Source organism: Chlorocebus sabaeus, chromosome 3 (genome assembly GCF_047675955.1).
Source record: "Chlorocebus sabaeus isolate Y175 chromosome 3, mChlSab1.0.hap1, whole genome shotgun sequence".
Taxonomy (NCBI): Eukaryota; Metazoa; Chordata; class Mammalia; order Primates; family Cercopithecidae; genus Chlorocebus; species Chlorocebus sabaeus.
The window spans coordinates 62,033,413-62,043,976 of NC_132906.1; the positions used below are offsets into that span (position 1 = coordinate 62,033,413).

General features: G+C 38.7%; 1 pseudogene; it reads left to right on the plus strand.

Moving 5' to 3' along the window:
* The first annotated feature begins 10,062 nt into the window (after positions 1–10,062).
* Positions 10,063–10,208, plus strand: LOC119627583 (U2 spliceosomal RNA; annotated as a pseudogene).
* Positions 10,209–10,564: the final 356 nt, after the last annotated feature.

The following is a 10,564-nucleotide window of genomic DNA, read 5'->3' on the forward strand; positions in this document are numbered from 1 at the left end:
TACAGAATGGGAGAAAAATTTTGCAATCTACCCATCTGACAAAGGGCTAACATCCAGAATCTACAAAGAACTCAAACAAATTTTATAAGAAAAAAACAACCCCATCAAAAAGTGGGCAAATTATATGAACAGAAACTTCTCAAAAGAAGACATCTATGCTGCCAACAGACACTAAAAAATGCTCATTATCACTGGTCATCAGAGAAATGCAAATCAAAACTACAATGAGATACCATCTCATGCCTGCTAGAATGGCAATCATTAAAAAGTCAGAAAACAGCAGATGCTAGAGAGGATGTGGAGAAATTGGAATGCTTTTACACTGTTAGTGGGAGTGTAAATTGGTTCAACCATTGTGGAAGACAGTGTGGTGATTCCTCAAGGATCTAGAACTAGAATTACCATTTGACCCAGCAATCCCATTACTGGGTATATACCCAAAGTATTATAAGTCACACTACTATAAAGACATATGCACACATATGTTTATCGTGGCACTATTCACAATAGCAAAGACTTGGAACCAACCCAAATGTCCATCAATAGTAGAGTGGATTAAGAAAATGTGGCACATATATACCATGGAATACTATGCAGCCATTAAAAAGCATGAGTTCATGTCCTTTGCAGGGACACGGATGAAGCTGGAAACCATCATTCTCAGCAAACTATCACAAGGACAGGAAACCAAACACCACATGTTCTCACTCATAGGTGGGAATTGAACAATGAGAACACTTGGACACAGGGTGGTGAACATCACACACCAGGGCCTGTCAGGGGGTGGGGGCCTGGGGGAGGGATAGCATTAGGAGAAATACCTAATGTAAATGATGAGTTGATGGGTGCAGCAAACCAACATGGAACATGTATACCTAGGTAACAAACCTGCACATTGTGCACATGTACCCTAGAACTTAAAGTATCATAATAAAAAAATTAAAAATAAATAAATAAATGTAATCACAACTGCTTTGCAAAGTTGTGATTATGATTAGATATAATATTGCAAGGAGCACAGTGGGCTTTTAATACATGGGGACTATTATTATTCAAAATTCATCAGTGTTCTCTTATTTCGGTTTAGATTACTGAATTTTATTCCATCAAATGGATATCAGGGACAGATGGAGTTGTGGTTTAGAATCAAAGATTGGTAGTGCCAGAAGGGATCTGAGAGCACCCAGTTGATTCAGTCTAAGACCTTGAAGCAGATAAAAAAAAACTGAAGCTCAAGCTCATTGTGTCTTATCCTAGATACCATGTAGACAAATATTACTTACACATGATACTTAATAAAGACATACATTGTAGTAAAATAAAATGAAATAATTATTATAATATTAACAATATTTAACATTATTAAAGTAATAATTATATTTTTATTATCATAGTGATGATCAGTGGGAGACCTAGGAATGGAAATTTGTCCTTAATTCCATTTCAAATTTCTTTCCATGTAATCAAAAGTTCTTAAATGGGAATAATGATGTAACATTCCAAAATCAAGTCAATCAAATCAAAATGGACAGGGGTAGTATTCACCTACTCTTTTTCATACAGCTTTTTGTGAATTTAAATACATGGGAAGTAAATTTGGTTCAAATTGCTTAAATTTCATATCTACCTAAAGAGTATCTCTTTCCCCAGGAATGTGTTCTACAAAAAAAGGAAAACTAGTGTTAACCCTATGATTTTAGCAAATTTGGGAAGAAAATATATGCTGCAATTTTTATAGCATGTATTTGTTGTATTATAAATGTATTTTGTAGGCTTGAAATCACAATTCATATTTTTGGGTCTCTAACAAGACTTTGCTATAATAAAGTGAAAATGATTAGACAAGATATATATATATATCAGATTTAAAATTACTTTGTCCAACAAGGAAATTTTGTTGTAATCCTAGAGTTGGGTCTGAGGAAAAGCCAGGTCTATGAAAACAATCAGACATGGGCTCTGAAAGAAATAAAGTTTGACAAATTGTGACCATCCACCCAATTATTTCAAATAGATTAATGTCAGATAATCTTAGGTGGATTATTGAAATAATCTGATTGGTCTGATCATGCCAAATAAAAAACTAGGAATCCCATGTGTCTGAAATTTGGGTGTTAGAAATATAGTTAATAAAACAGAAAAATAATGAAGTCAATGCTATTTGTTGAAAATATTATTAAACTTCAGTCATAAAAATTACCTTTAATTATACTAAAACATATTGCATTTTGGCTTGTAGCCTGAATAGTGTTTTGTGTTTCAGTTTAAGTTTGAAATATGCTACATAAATTGGAGCTCAATTAATATTTATTCAATGAAATAGTGCATACCTTGTAATAAATATAATGTACTTTGGATGCATTCACAGAATGGTTGAATCAGTACTATCTTTAGTAAGTTGTCCTTATTTTATTAGCCTTGCCATGCTTTTTTCCTGCTTTTAACCCTTTCCGCATTCTTACTGTAAACACTATTCTTTCAATATTTGAAAAGTGTGGCTATTCTAAGAATCTCTAGCCTATGTCTTCAGGTAAAAAAATTTTTTTTGACTTCGCTGGCATTATCCTATGCTAATATAACAGTGTTGCTAACATTCTTGCTATTTTGTTAATAAACACTTCACTATTTCTTTCTATTAATCATGTGTTCATGGAGAGGGACTGTGATATCTCATCTCTTGAGATGATCGACAGGTCAGAGTTGGTGTTTGCCTCATTCTACTTCAGGTGATGTCAGCTGTGAGTGAGGAGGCTAGTATTTTTTTTAGTTTACACAGCATAGGACCTCTCTACATCTTCCTGTTCTGATGAAGAAACAAGGAGTATAATCTTGCCCACTGGACACAATTTTGTGTGTGTGTAGTTTAGCAAAATTCACAGACTACCTATCAGAAACCATACACTAGGTGTTCATTATTCTGATGATAGATGGAATTTAATATTTGTCATTGAATCACAAAAATGGGGTAATTTGGTAGATAATGAAATAAAATAGTCATAATCTGTCTTCTCAATCTTCCACAAAAGCAGAAGGAGAATGGAGGCATCAAGCAACATTTTATTTTGCTTATGTATTTTGTGGATTAGGAATTCAGACAGAGTACAGCAGAGATAGCTTGTTTCTGCTTCACCTGTCGGAAGCTTCAGCTCTGGAAGATTTGAAATACGGGGCATAAATCAGACCATGAGAGGCTACATTCATCTGGAGGCTTCTTCACTTATATGTCTGGTACCCAGGCTGACATGACCTAAAGGCTGGGCTCAGATAGTTGTATCAACCAGAGCTCTGACACATGGGCTGTGCATGTGGCTCGAGCTTACTCTCAGCGTGGTAGCCTCTGGGTAGCTGACCTTATGAATGTGAATTCCAGCAAAAAAGATGGCAGCTGCATGGCCTTTTGTGAGCTGACCTTGGAAATCACTTCTGCTTTATTGGTCAGCCCTGCCACAAGGCCACTAAGATGCAAGGGGAGACAACCAGATTTGATTTCTTGATGAGAGGATTGTCGTGGAATTCTGATCTTGCCTTGAAAGTGCACCAGAAGGCATAGCTTTTCTCTGAATCAGCTTCATTCAAGTGTTGTGGATAGCACTCAGATTGTTTACTCCATGACTCCTTGGTGACTGTATTTCAATTTGCATAGACCCTTTTCATTCTATGTGAGATGAATACTTTACTGACACAAGAGAGATAGTGAAAGACTAAATTTTGCTGAGTGCTGACTGATTATATGTTTTGTACTTATCCTCACTAAACTCATATTAGCATTACATACACCTAATCTATTCTGGGACTAGCGGCTTCTTTGACCCCCTGGACATGTTTCTTTCCAGGGTCACTGAGCTTTTGAAGACTGTATTAGTCTATTCTCACATTACTGTGAAGAAATACGTGAGACAGTATCATTTATAAAGAAAAGAGGTTTAATTGGGTCATGGTTCTGAGGCTGCAGCATGGTGCCGGCATCTGCTCAGCTTCTAGGGAGGCCTCAGGAAACTTACAGTCATGGCGGAAGACAGAGGGAGCAGGCACCTCATGGGGCCAGACCAGGAGAAAGAGAGTGAGAGGGGAGGGGCTAGACACCTTTAAACAACTGGATCTCATGAGAACTCACTATCACAAGGACAGCAACAAGGGGATGGTACTAAACCATTCATGAGAAATCTGCCCCCACGATCCAGTCACCCCCCACCAGGTCCCATCTTCAACACTGGGGATTACATTTCAATATGAGATTTGAGCAGGGACATACATCCAAACTATATCAAGAGGATCTGACTTGATTGGCTCAGTTTCCTCAAAGACTCTCTATCTCCAACCAGGTTACTGTGTCAGACTACCATCCACGAGGAAAGATTCTCAGAGATTCTCTCACAGAGCCCTTGTCCATTATTGAGAACAAAAAAATTAAGATCCAGAGGATGAAAAAGAACTCAAATTTCTGCTTCTGTAATAAATGTGGATTAACATAAGAATCGCAGATTTATGCATACCTACAGTGTCAAAGGCTTTATGAGAAATTGTGGGGCCTTCTAAGGAAGAGGATAGAGTTTTTATCCTTAAAGGAACTTAGCATCTTATGCAAAAGGTAGAAAAGCACAAACATCTTCTCAAAAATGTACAGTCACTGCAGAAATATGTAAAATTACACACACCATGGAAACATACAACTACGTATAACCATTCTTAATAGGCAGCTGAGCTGGAATGCATGAGCGATTAGAGTGAGATGGTATTAACAACAAGGAGTGCTCAGTAGTGAAGGTGATCTTAAGGGGAGGAAACGGTTTCCAAAAAGATGAGATAAAGAAGACATAGTAAGAAGGAAACCTGGAGTTCTCCCTAGGTTTCAGAGAGGTTGAGATATTTTGAGTTGTATTTTCAGAGAGGTGTGCTTTTTGACTACATTGAAACTTTGATTCTAATTCTAGCTGCCTAGAAATATATTCTACCTAATATATTTCCTCCTACCAACTCTCTCCTCCATCCAGCTACCAAGATCATAGATTTCATAACAGCAAGCCCCCTGCATCACCAGCCTTGGTGTCTTCTGCAGAATCTAGAACAATACTTTAGTGGAGGATGTGACAGGTATATTTTAATTGAATTGAATTACCTTGAGCAGACTTAGCCCTTGATACCTCATGACCAGCCCACACCTTGTTAGATATCTATTTCCTGTGTTCCCTAGGACTGCCCTGGGGTTATTTTATTGTTAATAATATTATTGTAGTTTTTGAGACAGGGTCTCACTCTGTCACCCAGGCTGGAGCGCAGTGTTGCGATCTCAGCTCACTGAAACCTCCGCCTCCTGGGCTCAAGTGATTCTCGTGCCTCAGCCTCCCAAGTATCTGGGACTACAGGCGTGCACCACCATGCCCAGCTAATTTTTGTATTTTTAGTTGAGACAAGGTTTCGCCACATTGGCCAGGCTGGTCTCGAATTCCTAAACTCAAGGGATCTGCCTGCCTCAGCCTCCCGAAGTGCTGGGACTGCAGGCATGAGCCACCGTGCCTTGTCACTCTGGGATTATTCTTACATTTCCTTTATAATCTGAACTCTTTCCATAAAATGATGCTATTCCTTTGGCAACCTACACAGCTGATTTTTGTTGAGCAGTATTATTAGGCTAATTATGCTCTATTATTCTTTTGGGCATACCAGTTTTTGTTGAATGAGCTCAGGGCCTAAACCAAATGTAAAATGTGTGTGTGTGTGTGTATACACATGCATACATATATTTGCATGCATGTATGTGTGTGTATATATATGTATATATACTTATGTAAATATCTGCTTTCAAATACTCTTTGAAATAGAAAGGCCCCAACTAGATTTCATAATTATTTCTCCCTCTCCACACTTAATACATTTTTGTTTTTAGCCTTTCCTTTTCTCATTTCCTATGGACATAGTTCTAGGTTTCAAGGCTTATTTATTCTCCTTGTGCACGTACATTTCATACATTTCTAATCTGAAAGCTTCTGTCATTCTCAAGAAGGCAAAGCTAATGAAAACTCACATCAACATGGTGCACAGGCAGAACTAGCCTACAGAAGCCCCGCTGGTTGGTCAAGGCTGGTTCAAGACTCCTTTTGCCAAGATACTACTGCTACTAATCCCCTCCTAGCTCCTTGGAGTACAGCCCAGAAAGGACAGGTTAGTTTGGGCCCTGACAAGGTTATCAGAAAAGCCCCAACACCAAAGACTAAAAATCTGACACTCACAATCCTAACAATGGAGTCAACACAAAACAGAAAGTGATCCTGTTCTTGTAATCTTAGCTCTGCCCAGGTCACCATCTTGCCTGGCTGGTTTTGTTGATGCCAGCATAATGTGACACAGATTCCAAAGGCACAGCCATTTCCAGGACCAGAGGGTGGTGGATTATATAACCAAGCTGGGTAGTGTCAGGTTTATCAAAGGCTGATAACTAACAACTTGCAGCTACTTGCCTTGGCCCAAAATGAGGTGGAGTGAAACAGGTCAAAAAATTCTGCACAGTCACATTGAACACATAGTTTATTATAATTTATTTTCTATGCAAAATCTATAGTTCATTTAAAATTCCTTCCTTAATACTCTTTATCAGCTGCATCTCAAAGCTGATGATGGTACAGGAACAATTGTGTAATAAGACCCCTAAAACGATATAAATGTTTGAGTACATAAAAGGGCCCACAGATGGTGAATTAGCAACCTGAATTCAAATTTTAAATTATGTAACCTCAGGATATACAGGTAACAGAAGACAAAGCACCAAATATTTAAACAGGAAAAAGTAAAGGTTGCATTTCAATCAGTAATGCAATAATTTATTTAAAATGCAGAGTCATCAACTCAGCCACCAATACTTAGGACTTGAGAACGTTGAGTTCTATGACTCACCATGGGAAGGATCTGGATTTCACCTTGTATCTAAAAGGTAATATTTATTTTAAAATTTTCCCATTCTTTACCCCATATTGGCCTGATTATCTGTATTGTGGCTTACAGAATTTTATAGACAAAGTTGAAGTGAGGGAGAAAGCAAAGAATGGGCACATAAAAGGGAATTTGCCCAGATCTAGTCCTGAAAGACCTACAGGATCCTGCATTTTTTTCAGGTGTTTCACTAATTTTAAAGATTCTGAGAAGTCTTATTCTAGATTCAGGCTCAAGTAAAAATCTAAAATGATCAAAGTCTGCGCATGTGCCTTTGGTCTCAATTTTCACACACTCTCCTCTTGGCACTGGCCAGAGCTAACCTATCTTTTTGGGAAGATACTGGTAGAAGATAATTGAGTTACAAACTATGGGAATTATTTTGAACTTAAACAAAAACGTGTATTATATTAACTATTATTAAGAATAATGATATATTACACATGTAGGGAGTCTCATCACTTTTTAAGACATTGTCATGTCTATCAAACAACTTTGCCAAGCAGATCAAGAAAACATTAGCCTCATTGCATAGAGCAATTTACTGTAGCTCTAAAAAGACAAATAATTTACTCAAGAAAACTTAGAAAGTGGGTAGCCCAATGCACTTTCCATCACAAGGCTTTTGTGAGTCTTTCCAAAGTGTATTCCTTGGAACACTAGTTGTATCAGACAGAATAATGGCCCCTTCAAAATTGTCCACATCCTAATCCCTGGATCCTGTGAGTATATTACTTGACATTTCAAAGGGTAGTTATGATTGCAGGTGGAATTATGGTTGCTAATCAACTGACCTGAAAATAGAGAGTTTATCCTGGATTATTTGGGTAAGCCCATTATAATCACAGGGTCTTTAAAAGTAGAAAAGGGTGTAGAAGAGGTGCTGCCCTGTGAGAAGGGACCAGTCTGTTGTTGTTGTTGTCTCTAAAGGTAAAGAAAGGGGACCCTGAGTCAAGGAATGCAAATGGCTCTAAAAGTTGGAAAAGTTAAGGAAATGAACTATCTCCTAGAACCTTTGGAAAGAAATGCAGACACCTTGACTGCGGCCCAGTGAGATCTGTGTCAGATTTCTACCTAAGAATTATAACATAATACATTTGTGTTGCTGTAAGTTACTCAATTTGTGGTAATTTGTTAAAACAGCAGTAGAATACTCATGTACTAGTCCTGTGACATGTTTTATTAACAAGTATTTTCTAAGACAATGGTATGGCGGTAAAGAAAACCTGTCAGTAACTGTCAATTTCTATGGCATAGCTACTCCCACCATGGCCAATTTCAAACTACCACAGTGACATCACTGAATTCAGAGTTGGAAAGAGATGCCACAACCTTGAGTTGGTATGGGCCAGCTGCAGCAAACCACTGGAATAAGTTTGGGAAACTGCATACTTATACATATTAGCTTTATTAGAGGTAGCCCTTCAGATAAGACATCTGCTTAACTTTACTTAACTCAGCATTCCAAACTTATTTGACATTTTCCCCCTAAATAATACACATTGTGTGGAAACTTGGAAAGTCAGTGACAAAATTGTTACCAGCTGCTCTGTCTACTGTCTCCCAACTCAGATTTTTTTCCACTCTGCCAAAACGTGCCCCCAGTTTGTGAACAGATTTTACTTTTTTATTGTTATCTATCTCATAATACTTGGGGACAGTGAGTCTGAGGGCCGTAACATAGGAGGAACAGAACTAGGAGGAAGTCACTGTGGCTAGCCCTTTGTCCCTGACCGCCCACTTTGCAGAGCAAAGCAAGCAGCAGCAAGCAGCTGATTAAAAAGTGATCTCTATTGACATCAAGATCTACTGACTGAGGGGCACTTCTCTTCCAACACAATCAGTCCAAATTGTCAACTGAATGAGGGCCACCTTGCTTCAAAGGGAGCAGCTTTTGACTGCTAGGTGTAATAGGATAAATGTAATAGGATAAACGACATTTGCCCTGTGAATACTACTCCATGTAATTCCCTCTCTAGGCTTTTCAGAAACTTGGGGGAATCTTTTGATAATGATTTAATTTTTCCCCTGAGCTTGTTAACTCTGCTTATTAAGGGCATAGGGTTGGGGGTTGGGGTGCTTTAATCTTGCTAGTTAACTACATTTCTGTCTCTTCCTGTTTAGATAATTTCTTTTGGATGACTCATCCTCTTTAGGGTAAATGTTCAGTCTGTCAGATTTCCCAACCGTTTCCCTCTTCTTCCCCGAGATGGTGCCATATGTCTGGGGGTTTGAGGCCAGGGGGCAATCGTATAATCCTGATGCAGCAGGGTCAAGCTTCTGTGAATGCAGGTCCTTGTTTGGTGCACTGTTTGTTCTTGGGCTCTGTGGTGAGGAAGTTAGTCTGTGCCAACCCATGGGGGTCTGCTGATAGGTGGCTGTCTCCTCACGGACTGCAGAGATCATGCTGAGACACGCGTGGCTTCAGCCATTGCCTGAAGTCCCTGATCTCCATGCTATGCTGTCCTTGCTTCTGGCCAGACTTCTGCCAGCTCTCCCAACACTTCTGTCTTGCCATCATTCGAGTTTACAGGCTCCAAGTAAATCCCACACAGAGAAGTACTACTTCAGGCTATCAAGGGTCATCTCTCTTGATGCTGTATTGTATACTGGTGGCACGTTGAATGACACACAGAGAAAAATGTAGAGCTTCTCCATCCCCCAAATTACACCAGAGAAAGCGAGTCACTAGCTCCAGTGTTCCTGGATTTCCCAATATGTTAGGGAGCAGCAGGGATTAAACACTTAATAATCTGGCTCTATCACCTCTTTACTTTTCTTTACATTCTACCGTGTTCGAAGAATTGGCTTCCTATTGTATCTTCTTACCAGCTTTCTAGTGGAAACACTTCTTAGGTCACATCTATTTCAATAGCTTCATAGCTTAGCTTTCACGGGTGGCAGAGATAACTTCTACATACAAAGGAAAGGACTCTAAAATATGAAGTGGTCAGGCTTGGTTTGTGTATAAAGAATAATTGAAAAACTAGAAGGTAAGAGTCACCTAGGATGAAAATACATTGATTTAATATCTCGGCTATTCCCATTATACCTGCTGATAGGATTGTGCTAATGGGGATGTAAAGCCCCGTTTTCCCCATTACAGAATTGCTAAAGAAAATAAATAAATCCCATTGCATCGCTTCTTGGCCTTTTGGCTAAGATCAAGTGTAATAAATCTCACTGTGCTTTATACCTAATGTGTGCTTATATTAAACTGATTTATACATAGGAGATAAGGTATTATAATCCTAGTGGACAGTAGTGTTCATAATGTGCTTTTAGTGAACTCAGAGGAATGTATTTTCCAGATGAAAGACTTTTCCCCCCTTTCTATTTCTCTAGTAATTTGTATTTTGTTCTAGTGGCGTATATTATACCTATTGTATTACTTGTTTCCGTATCCTTCTTCTTGCCTCCCAACATTTCTCCATATGTACACTAAACATACATGACCATAAGAGGCAGAATCCTGTGATATTTATGTCTGTACATCTTCACATGCGTAGCTCAAGTTCTGTGCCTAGCACACAGTTGCTGCTCAATTCATGAATGAGTCAGGTGACTTGCTAAGTAGCCATTCAGCAAATAGGCAGCAGAGAAAAAAATCTTGTTTCATCATCCATACCAGTCTCTGGTG